Source organism: Camellia sinensis, chromosome 14 (assembly GCF_055761805.1).
Source record: "Camellia sinensis isolate YWXY chromosome 14, ASM5576180v1, whole genome shotgun sequence".
NCBI classification, from domain to species: domain Eukaryota; kingdom Viridiplantae; phylum Streptophyta; class Magnoliopsida; order Ericales; family Theaceae; genus Camellia; species Camellia sinensis.
In genome coordinates this window covers 83,803,527-83,809,487 of record NC_138974.1, presented here as the reverse complement: position 1 = coordinate 83,809,487, position 5,961 = coordinate 83,803,527, and the positions used below count along the sequence as shown (strand labels likewise).

At 35.3% G+C, this 5,961-nt stretch overlaps 1 long non-coding RNA gene across 1 annotated transcript; it reads right to left on the bottom strand.

The window, feature by feature from the left end:
• Positions 1-1,328: 1,328 nt before the first annotated feature.
• On the bottom strand, positions 1,329-4,995 carry LOC145807556 (uncharacterized). The gene is made up of 4 exons (XR_014350769.1): positions 3,849-4,995; positions 3,701-3,766; positions 3,322-3,418; positions 1,329-1,678 (listed from the first exon to the last, which is right to left on the bottom strand). It is a non-coding gene; the product is annotated as an uncharacterized LOC145807556 (long non-coding RNA).
• Positions 4,996-5,961: the final 966 nt, after the last annotated feature.

Here is a 5,961-nt window from a genome sequence, read left to right as displayed (position 1 = left end):
CACATCGTTATGATTCATGCATAGAATATGCTTGCTCTCGATTCTGCATAGAATTGGCTTTCAATATTGCATAGAATATGCTCCTGTTTCTTGCATAGAAAATGCTCGTATCTTTTGCATAGAAAATGCACTCTTCCATACTTGCATAGAAAATGCACCTCATTTGCATAGAACATGCATTCACTCGCACTATCTTGTGCACTTACACTTTGTATCTCACTCGCACTATTTTAGTGCTTTTCATTTCAATCGCGCTGTTTAGCGTATCGCACTGTTTTGTGCATTTCAAATCAATTGCACTGTTTAGCGCATCGCACTGTCTAGTGCATTTCAAATCAATCGCGCTGTTTAGCGTATCGCACTGTCTAGTGCATTTCATTTCAATCGCGTTGTTTAGCGTATCGCACTGTCTAGTGCATTTCGAATCAATCGCACTGTTTAGTGCATTTCAATCGCGCTGTTTAGCGTATTGCACTGTCTAGTGCATTTCGAATCAATCGCACTGTTTAGTGCATTTCAATCGCGCTGTTTAGCGTATCGCACTGTTTAGTGCATTTCAATCGCGCTGTTTAGCGTATCGCACTGTCTTGTGCATTTCAAAATCAATCGCGCTGTTTAGCGTATCGCACTATTTTGTGCATTGCATATCACTCGCGCTGTTTAGCGTATCGCACTGTTTAGTGCATTTCAATCGCGCTATTTTGCGTATCGCACTATTTTGTGCAGCTACATTCACTACAACAAAAAACACATTTGGCGACCCACAAATTTCGTCGCCAAAAGTACAAATTTCGTCGCCAAAAGAATCGGCGACAAAATACACAACTTGTCGCCAAAGCCCTGTCACTAAAAGTATTGGCGACGAAATTAGAAATTGTCACCGTATGTAGACATTTAGCGACAAGCAAAATTGGTCGCCAAAAATCATATATTTTGTCGCTATAGAATTACAATTTGTTGCTAAAAGGTTAAAATTTGGATAGGCTATGTACTTTTAGCGACAAATAAATGCGTCGCCAAAAGTACTATTTAACGACAAAATTAATTTGGTCGCTAAAAATCACATTTTTAGTAACAAGTAAGTTTTGGTTGCTAAAAGTTCTTGGAATAACCACTAACTTTTAGCGACAAAAACAATATGTTGTCGCCAAATATATTAACAGCGACAAAAACACCACCTGTTACTAAAAATTCACTACACAAATTTTTGATTTTAATAATTTTCCTGTTCAAAATAATCCAAAACACCTATTTTCCTATGCACAATATATACACAAATGTAATGTAAATAATAATACACCTGTGCAAGACATTCATACTAATTCAAAATTAATAACTATGAAAAATCCCAATAAACATAATTACAATTCTCTGACAATCTAAAACATGCATACCAAAGTACTTACAAACTACTAATATCAAACCCATAAATACATTACCAAATCCTATGTCAAAATATTTTCAAAATTACAACCAAATATTTTGATGTTAAACACCTGACCAACAAGTCATTTACTAAAATCCTACATCAAAATATTTGCAAAAACACAACACCAAATATTTTGATGCTAAACATTTAATCCATAAATCATTTACCAAAATCCTATGTCAAAATATTTTCAAAAACACAAAATCAAATCTTCTGATGCAGCCCAAACTATTTTCCACCATTGCTAATCTGTCACATGAAAAAAGAAAAAACAACATTAGATTGACAAAAAAAAACTCGATATAAACTTCACAATTTTGATTTTAATTTTGTAACGGGAAGTCCAATTGGGTGCTATTTGCTCATACAACTCTATTTAGGCTTGAACAAGCTACCCATGCCAAGTTTCGGTGGTTTTAGTCGTCATTTTGCAATTTTGGCCTCCGAACGGGACTTTTAAGTCTTGTGTTTTACATTTTTCCTTCTAATTTTCTAACCGGAAATCCAATCGAGGTCCCGTTTGTTCCTACAAGTCTATTTAGGTTTGAACAAACTGTCCGTGCCAAGTTTTGGTGGTTTCGGTTGTCATTTAGCAATTTCGGCTCCTGAACGAGCCTTTTAAGTTTTGTGTGTTACAATTTTCCTTCTAATTTTCTAACCGAAGATCCAATAGAGGTCCCGTTTGTTCCTACAAGTCTATTTAGGCTTGAAAAGGCTATCCGTGCCAAGTTTTGGTGGTTTCGGTGGTCATTTTGAAATTTCGGCCCCCGAACGGGCCTTTTAAGTCTTGTGTTTTACATTTTTCCTTCTAATTTTTTAACCGGAAATCCAATCGATGACCCGTTTGTTCCTACAAGTCTATTTAGGCTTGAACAAGCTGTCCGTGCCAAGTTTCGGTGGTTTCAGTGGTCATTTCGCAATTTCAGCCCCCAAACGGGCCTTTTAAGTCTTGTGTTTTACAATTTTCCTTCAAACTTTCTAACCGGAGATCCAATTGAGGTCCCATTTGTTCCTACAAGTCTACTTAGGCTTGAACAAGCTGTTCGTGCCAAGTTTCGGTGGTTTCGGTAGTCATTTCGAAATTTCAACCCCTGAACGGGCTTTTTAAGTCTTGTGTTTTACATTTTTCCTTCTAATTTTTTAACCGGAAATCCAATCGAGGTCCCGTTTTTTCCTACAAGTCTATTTAGGCTTGAAAAATCCGTCCATGCCAAGTTTTGGTGGTTCCGGTGGTCATTTCGCAATTTTGTCCCCCGAACAGGCCTTTTAAGTCTTGTGTTTTACAAGTTTCCTTCTAATTTTTTAACCAGAGATCCAATCGAGGTCCCGTTTGTTCCTACAAGTCTATTTAGGCTTGAACAAGCTGTCCGTGCCAAGTTTCGATGGTTTCAGTGGTCATTTCGCAATTTCGGCCCCCGAACGGGCCTTTTAAGTCTTGTATTTTACAATTTTCCTTTTAATTTTCTAACCGGAGATCCAATCGAGATTCCGTTTGTTCCTACAAGTCTATTTAGGCTTGAACAAACTGTCTATGCCAAGTTTCAGTGGTTTCGGTGGTCATTTCACAATTTCGACCTCTGAACAGGCCTTTTAAGTCTTGTGTTTTACAATTTTCCTTCTAATTTTCTAACCGGAGGTCCAATAGAGGTCCCGTTTTTTCCTACAAGTCTATTTAGGCTTGAACAAGCTGTCCGTGCCAAGTTTCGGTGGTTTCGGTGGTCATTTCGCAATTTTGGCCCCCTAACAGGCCTTTTAAGTCTTGTGTGTTACAATTTTCCTTCTAATTTTCTAACCGGAGATCCAATCGAGGTCCCGTTTGTTCAACACAACCAAACATATTAAATGAAATGCTTGTAGTGATTTGAAAAGTAAATTGTGAAAAATATACTTACAAAAGTGTTTGTCAATAAGATTCCTCTGATGAATAATCATTTTCATCAACCTGCATGCCTGCTTGATCCTTGGTCTTCCTCATAAACTTCTCAATCTCTTCAAATCAAGTTGATTATTATAGATTCAAATGAAACCAATAAAAATATTTAAACTGGGCAAATTGAGGCACTATTTTGTGGGAACAAGATTGTCAAAGCTATTTAGTGATAGGTGCTTGATGTATATCGGATTACTGTAGATGTTCTCAATAACACCCATTATCTTGGCTTTTGCACATTGGTTCTTACATAATAGTGATGCAGTAAACTGAAAAGAGAGAAGAAAAAAGTGCAATTATACTGAAAAGATCCCATGCACAGTAATCATAACGTGTCACACCTTTAAGTTCTATGACAGCTATCTCTGTACCAGTCAATGCTTTTTTTGATCCAGCAGGGTAAAAACCTGTATCCACAAGTTGTTAAGAATAGCTAAGAAATGGTAATAGATTACATAAAAAAAAAATTAAAACTAACACAACATATACCTTTCAACTGTAAAGGTTTTATAACAAAACCTAGAATAGCAAATGGAACCATCACAATTGCCTCCCCAAAGAATGCAAAACGCCAATTCCAGTGACCTGCAACCCTTACTTTGTTGTTCCCCTTGCATCTTGTCTAGCTTATACATTGGCATTGAGCTTCTTATACAAGAAAAGAGACTCAACATACAGGACTGCATCTCGACCAATTTTAGTAACCTGTACTCGTTAAAGCAACTGTCATTCTGTAGACCACTCAGAGTCCTAGTATTCTAGATGAAGATATGCAATGCAGAGCATCAATTATGATAAATTCAATCAAGATGTAGCAGGTATTTGTTAATATAAATTTTGTGAAATAAATCACTGAAAACAGAAAGGATTATTGTTCTAGAAGTGTCCACGTCAGTACAGAAATAATTCACAGGGTTCTTAAACATCATACATAATTTAAAGAGTAATCATATTCACCAAATAAAATCAAACTAGTATCTTAATTGATTCAGAACATTAAATAACTAGGACAAACTTCCTGAAATATATTTTTAGCTCATTTGATGGCAATTTAATAATCATTCCAACATTGTGACTCACTGCAACAGGATTTTTCATCTTTCCTCATCCAGCATGAACAATAGTCATTGATGTAAAAAAGTGAATGACATCACACATTAGAGTCCTAGGACAACAAGAAAACAGAAAGTTGCCATGTTAACTTATGACATGTGGTTTCCCTATTTGTATGAGCATGCAATACCTAAATGAGTAGGATGACAATTGAATACCTCTTCGGGAACAATTGCAGACGCACATTCGGGAAATTGTTATATTTTTGTTATTTTAGAAAATTTCAGAGAACTTTGTAATTTTCAAATAAAAATAATGATATTCTATTTCAAAAATACAAATTTGAGATATTTTTAATTTTAAAGAACCAGGATTAAGGGGCTACATTTTAGTTTTGGAGGCCTAATTGTAATTTTTGGAAACTTAAGGACATTAATGTATTTTTCTTACCAACAAACACTAATCTCATGTAGAAGTTTCAATTACACACAAACACTCGTCATAGTTTATATATAGGGATCTCTTAATGTTTACCTACACACGTGGTTAAAGAGAGATGAGTCTTGTGAAGGAGAAACCCTAGGAGTCGTACTAGTGAATGAGGGAGAGAACCCCAAATTACTCTGTTTTCATTTTGGCGTATGATGTTTTCTCCCTTTCTCTTCTTCCATCTTCCATCTTCCATCTTTTACCTCATTTTTTTTTTCTAAATCCAACTAAACAAGAAATGAGAAACACAAAATCCAAGTGACAAATCACACAATAAAACAATAAGATTGCATATGATTTTGTACAGAACTCCATACCAATAGGAACTCGTGCCATGAAAGACAGCAGTCAGGAAGCAACACAAAGCTTGGTGATTAAAAAGGGGAAAGGACACACTAACCATAATCTCATAAACATCTACCACTTCCTTTGCCAAAACATTTGCACTTCTCTCTTCCCAACTTTTTAGACTCACAAATTATTTTTCTTCTTTTTTTAGCTTCCAAAAAAATAACTACCTTCTTGTTCCCTAGAAAGTTATAATGAAGAAACATCTTTTAAATGATTAAATTGCATCGCATACTTGAAGATTTTAAAATAAAATATACCTGAATGTTAGGAGCCAACAAACTTGGCTGATCAGTAAAAACAAGCACCATTCTTCCAATCTCTTGCTTTAATAATATTCTCCTTTCTCGGTGTATGGCATCACAAGAGAATAATGCTTGTTCATGCACTTCGTTGAAATTATCAAAAGAAACTAAACAATGTAATATTTGACAGCTATGGTTCCACAAGCCTCAGAAGGAACAAAGCAGATTGGTAATATGTAATGAAGTTAATCTGATATAATTTTGTAACAAGAATTATAGAAATTTTCTTATGGTGAAAATACAGATGATATGATCCATAAAAATGGAATCATTGATAGTAACACTTTTTGTACTAGTTCAAAATGATAGTTAGCAACGATCTCTGCATTCCTAGAACATAAGGGAAATACTGGAGCTTTGGTGCATGTATGATATAAAATGAACTTAAACAACAATTTGGGAAAAAA